The sequence below is a fragment of the Dermochelys coriacea genome, chromosome 10, assembly GCF_009764565.3.
Source record: "Dermochelys coriacea isolate rDerCor1 chromosome 10, rDerCor1.pri.v4, whole genome shotgun sequence".
In the NCBI taxonomy this organism is placed as follows: Eukaryota; Metazoa; Chordata; order Testudines; family Dermochelyidae; genus Dermochelys; species Dermochelys coriacea.
This window is the reverse complement of record NC_050077.1, coordinates 7,036,393-7,042,392: the sequence shown is the minus strand read 5'-3', so window position 1 is coordinate 7,042,392 and position 6,000 is coordinate 7,036,393.

The following is a 6,000-nucleotide window of genomic DNA, read 5'->3' as shown; positions in this document are numbered from 1 at the left end:
TTTGTGCAGGCCAAACTCTGATCAAAAAGAAGAAATGCTAATATATACAGTGGAGTCGCATCATACGCGCATTTAACTTACGCGAATTCAACTATACGAGCTTGGCAAAAAAAATAAAATAACAATAACTCGCGGCGGTGGAGTACTGTACAGGAGTCAAATCGACCCTCGAGCGCTCTCCCATTATCGTGTCTAGTCTAGACACGATAAATCGACCCCCGCTGGATCAATCGCTGCCCGCCGATCCAGTGAGCATCTTGCCGCTCTGAGTGTGATTCTAGTGTTTAAAGATACTGTACATATTTTTCATACAACATGGCCCCTAAACGCAAACCATCTACTTCATCTGGTGCTTAACCAAAGAAACAGCGATCTGTTCCAACGCTGGAGGAAAAACTGGCTGTGTTGGACTTACTGAGAGACAATATGTCAGTCTCCAACGTGGCACATAAATATGGCCGCAACGAATCTAGCATCTGTGCCATCAAGATTCGAGAGAGAGAAATTCGTCAAGCTGTGGCATCAAGTGCTCCAATAACTGCTAAGGTGACGAGCCAGGTGCGTGATAAGACTTTAGTGAAGACTGAAAAGGCATTAAACTTATGGCTGGAAGACATGAACCGTAAACGTGTGCCTATCGATGGCAACATGTTGCGAGAAAAGGTTCTTAGCTTCTACGCGCTGTTCAAACCTCCCACTGAAGAGGGACAGCCTTCTGATGAGAAGGGATTCAAAGCCAGCCAAGGTTGGCTTAACAATTTTAGGAACCACTTCAACCTCAAAAATGTGCAGAATACTGGTGAAGCTGCATCTGCCACTGAAGAGGCAGCAAAAGCCTACCCTGAACAATTAAAGAAAATCATAGAAGAAAAGGGCTATCTTGTGGAATAAGTTTTTAATGCTGACGAGATTGGGCTCTTCTGGTAAAAAATGCCCAACCACACTTACACTTTCGAAATCAGAAAGACAAGCCCCTGGCTTCAAAGCAGTTAGGGACCGTGTGACTGTGTTGTTTTGTGGCAATGCGGCTGGGCATTTAATAAAGCCTTGCTTGCTCTACAGGGCTGCAAATCCCTGTGCTCTAAAAGGCAAGAACCAAAATCTCCTGCCTGTGTTATGGCAATCAGATAAAAAGGCTTGGGTGACAGCAGCATTATTTCTGGATTGGTTCCACAAGTGTCTTATTCCGGAGGTCAAGCGGTACCTTGAAGAGAAAGGACTTGACTTTAAAGTGTTGCTGATTGTAGACAATGCTCCTGGCCATTCTGAGGCACTCCGGTTTGTGCATACGATGTTGAAGTTGTCTTTCTCCCTTTTTTATTCTTTCATTCTTCCGTCCCCCGCATAAGATGCGACTCCACTGTATGCCAAACTTGCACAGGGCATGGTGGAGAGAGGCTACAACAGAGACACACAGCAATGCTGTGTGAAAGTTAAGGAGCTCAGGCAAGCCTACCAAAAGACCGAGGAGGCAAATGGTCGCTCCAGGTCAGAGCCCCATACATGCTGCTTCTTTCATCAGCTGCATGGCATTCTAGGGGGGGACCCTACCACAACCTCACCACTGTCTGTGAACACCTGCAAGGGGGAGTCTCACGCAATAGGGAGGAGGATTTTGTGGATGAGGAAGAGGAGGAGGAGAATGTGCAGCAAGCAAGCAGTGAATCCGTTTTCCCCAGCAGCCAGGACCTTTTCATCACCCTGGAGCCAATGCCCTCCCAAGGCGGGTTCCCTGACCATGAAGCCGGAGAAGGCAGCTCTGGTGAGGTGCACATTTGTAACTACAGTACAGAGTTTAAAAGCGATAGTGTTTAATGTTTGATTTGCCCTGAAGAATTGGGATGCATTTGCAGCCAGTACAGCTACTGGAAAAGTCTGTTAACATGTCTGGGGATGGAGTGGGAATCCTCCAGGGACATCTCCATGAAGCTCTCCTGGAGGTACTCTGAAAGCCTTTGCAGAAGGGTTCTGAGAGGGCTGATTTCGTTCTCCACGGTAGGACACTTTACCACGCCAAGCCAGTAGCAGGTAGTCTGGAATCATTGCAGCACAAAGCATGGCAGCGAATGGTTCTGGATTTTGGTTGCATTCAAGCAATGTTCGGTCTTTCTTTCTGTGTTGGCCTCAGGAGAGTGATATCGTTCATGGTCACATGGTTGAAATAGAATTTTTGTAAGGGAACAGTAAAAGGACCCCATTCATGCTGGGTTGTTTGCCCTTGGCTAAAAGGGATCATTCCGGAGAATAGTCATGCGGTGGGGGAAGGAGTGAAGGGATCATCCCGGAGAACAGCCATGTGGTGGGGTGGGGGGAGGTTTGTGTTGCACATCCACCCAAAAATCACAGCCCCTCCTTCTAAATGTGAAACCCAACTGGCATTGCTTGCTTTGGGAAAGGATGGTGCTGCAGTTTGAAACCATTCCCACATGTTATGAAGGCGTAAGAAGCCAACCCCACGTACCAAAAGGCTTACCATGGCTGCCTGGAAGCCGAATTCTGTTGCCCAGCTGTTTGTGATGTGTCACCATACTGGCAGGCGCTCAATATAAAAGGAAAAATGCGATCTTGTATCTAAAGATACAGCTGTCTGCTGTGAATTGCCTGATTCACTATGGAAGCATCTCCCTTTTGTTCTCAGAAAAGTATCATCTTAAATTTTACTCTCCCTTTTTATCTCCCCCCAGGTACAAATGTTTCTATGCTCCCCCTATCATCTCCATCCCTGAGGTTATCGCAGATTAGAAGGCGAAAAAAACGCACTCGCAGTGACATGTTTTCTGAGCTCATGCAGTCCTCCCACACTGATAGGGCACAGCTTAATGCATGGAGGCATTCAGTAGCAGAGACCAGGAAAGCATTAAGTGAGCGCAAAGAGCAGAGGCAGGAAGTAATGCTGAGGCTAATGGGGAGCAAATGGACATGATGAAGTGTCTGTTGGAGCTGCAGGAAAGGCAAAAAGAGCACAGACCCCCGCTGCACCCATTGTATAACACCTGCCCTCCTCCTCAAGTTCCATATCCTCCTCACCCAGATGCCTAAGAATGTGCGGCATGGGGTGGGAGAGGCTCCGGGCACCCAGCCACTCCACTCCAGAGGATGGCCCAAGCAACAGAAGGCTGTCATTCAGACAGTTTGTAGCCACACTACAAATCAAATGTGGCCTTGCCCTTCCCTCCTCCCGCACCTCACCCCACCTGGGTTACCTTGTCAGTTATCTCACTTTTTTTTTAAAATTAATAAAGAAAGAATGCATGGTTTCAAAACAATAGTTACTTTATTTCCTTTGCCAGCTTTGTGATTGAAGGGGGGGGGGAGGGTCGTTGGCTTACAGGGAATTAAAATCAACAAAAGGGGTGGGTTTGCAGCAAGGAGAAACACACACAACTGTCACACTGTAGCCTGGCCAGTCATGAAACTGGTTTTCAAAGCTTTTCTGGTATGCAGCACGCCTGGCTGTGCTCTTCTAATCGCCCTGGTGTCTGGCTGCTCAAAATCGGCCACCAGGCGATTTTTCTCAACCTCCCACCCCGCCATAAACGTCTCCTCCTTATTCTCATAGATATTATGGAGCACGCAGCAAGCAGCAGTAACAATGGGAATGTTGGTTGCGCTGAGGTCTAACCTAGTCAGCAAACAGCGCCAGCGAGCTTTTAAACATCCAAAGGTACATTCTGTCACCATTCTGCATTTGTTTAGCCTACAGTTGAAACTGCTCCTTACTACTGTCCAGGCTGCCTGTGTACGGCTTCATGAGCAAGGGGTAGGCTGGGTCCCCAAGGATAACTATTGGCATTTCAACATCCCCTATGGTAATTTTCTGGTCTGGGAAGTAAGTCCTTTTTGCAATTGCTCGAAGAGCCCAGAGTTCCTAAAGATGCGAGCGTCATGCACCTTTTCCCGGCCATCCCATGTTGGTGAAACGTCCCTTGTGATCCACCAGTGCTTGCAGCACCATTGAGAAGTATCCCTTGCGGGTTACGTACTGGTTGGCAAGGTGGTCTGGTGCCAAGATAGGAATATGTGTTTTGTCTATCTCCCCACCACAGTTAGGGAATCCCATTGCAGCAAAGCCATCCAGTATGATCTGCACATTTCCCAGAGTCACTACCTTTGATAACAGAATGTCAGTGATTGCGTTGGCTACTTGGATCACAGCAGTCCCCACAGTAGACCTGCCCACTCCAAATTGATTCCCGACTGACTGGTAGCAGTTAGGCGTTGCAAGCTTCCACAGGGCTATCGCCACTCGCTTCTCAACTGTCAGGGCATTCTCATCTTGGTATTCCTGCACTTCGGGACGGGGGAAAGCAACTCACAAAGTTCAAGGAAAGTGTCCTTTTGTATGCAAAAGTTTCGCAGCCACTGTGAATCATCCATACCCGCAACACTATGCGGTCTCACCAGTCTGTGCTTGTTTGCCGGGCCCAGAATTGGCGTTCCACTGTATCAACCAGCCCCACTACCGCCATGATGTCCCAATTTCCACAGCCCATGCTTTCAGGAACGTCTGTGTCCATGTCCTCATCACAATCGTCCTCGTGCTGGCGGCTCTTAGCCCGGTTCTGCACATAATCCAGGATAATGCGCGAGGTGTTTACAACGCTTACAACAGCAACAGTGAACTGAGCGGGCGCCATGCTTGCCATGGTATGGTGTCTGCATGGGTAACCCAGGAAAAAAGGCGTGAAACGAGGGAGGAAGGAAGGAAGGGAGGGGCGACTGATTATATGTACCCAAAACCACCCTCAGCAGTGTTTTTTGCCCCATCAGGCATTGGGAGCTTAACCCAGAATTCCAGTGGGCAGCAGAGACTGTGGGATAGCTTCCCACAGTGCACCGCTCCATAAGTCGATGCTAGCCACGGTATTGAGGACACACTTCGCCGATTTCATGTGCTTAGTGGGGACATACACAATCGACTGTATAAAATAGATTTCTAAAAATTGACTTCTGTAAAATCGACCTAATTTCGTAATGTAGATATACCCAAAGGTGCCACAAGGCCTCATTGTTTTTGCTGATACGGACTAACACGGCTACCACTCTGAAACCTGTCCTTTGTTTGAGTTATGCTGCTGGTATTGATACGTTCAGTTCTTTGAGTAATATTGAGATATGCTTTGAAAGTATTGGAGTATTTATATATTAAAAAAGCAAGTTGCTGAATTTTTAGCACTTTTTTAATTAAGATGGTACTTATTTTATGTCTACAATGGTAGCTGCACTTCAGCATGATGCTGTCACTTAAGTGTTCTGTTATCTTGTGGCATGAAAATGTGATATAACTGGAATAAAGAGTATGGAGAAACCCTGATATGATTCATTTTGTGTGTGTGTGTGTGTGTGCACGCACGTGCGCACACCTTTATTGAATAAAAGTGTCTGAATTGTCTCTTGACGTTTTGTTTTCTCTGTGGTGTTTCCATAGGAGCAATTCTAGTGTTGAAGAATGACAGCAGCTACATGACCAAGTAGATTCATTGTACAAGAGGGCATTAGTTACATCTGCCAACTTTATTGAAGTCTTCCTTAAGTTCAACCCTTATTTGTAAGTTTATAATTTATTGCAAAATAAGCAAACATATACAGTGCATGTATAATATATACATATAGAGGCTGTTGTAGTGGGTTTAGCACAGAACTGGGAACTCCATTCTAATAACAGTCCTATCATCAATTTGATGGTGTAATCTTGGAAAAATCACTTTTTTTTTCCCAGCTGGTGAATGACAATGGCAGAAAGTTAATTAGACAAGCAGATAAAAATAGTAGGCTAACGATCTACCCTGTGAGATGTAAATTGAAGAAGATTAAAAATTTTGTAGAATTTGTGATATGATCTGATGGGAGTTTGAAGAAACCATTCTTGGTGCCTTTCTGCTAGATGCTGCCATGAGTGCTGAGGGCAAGACGAGGTAGAGAAGACAGGCTCCACTCATACTCCTTGTGGTTTGTTGCTGGGTGCACTGTTTAGTGCCTAGATCTTTAAAAAGAATAATG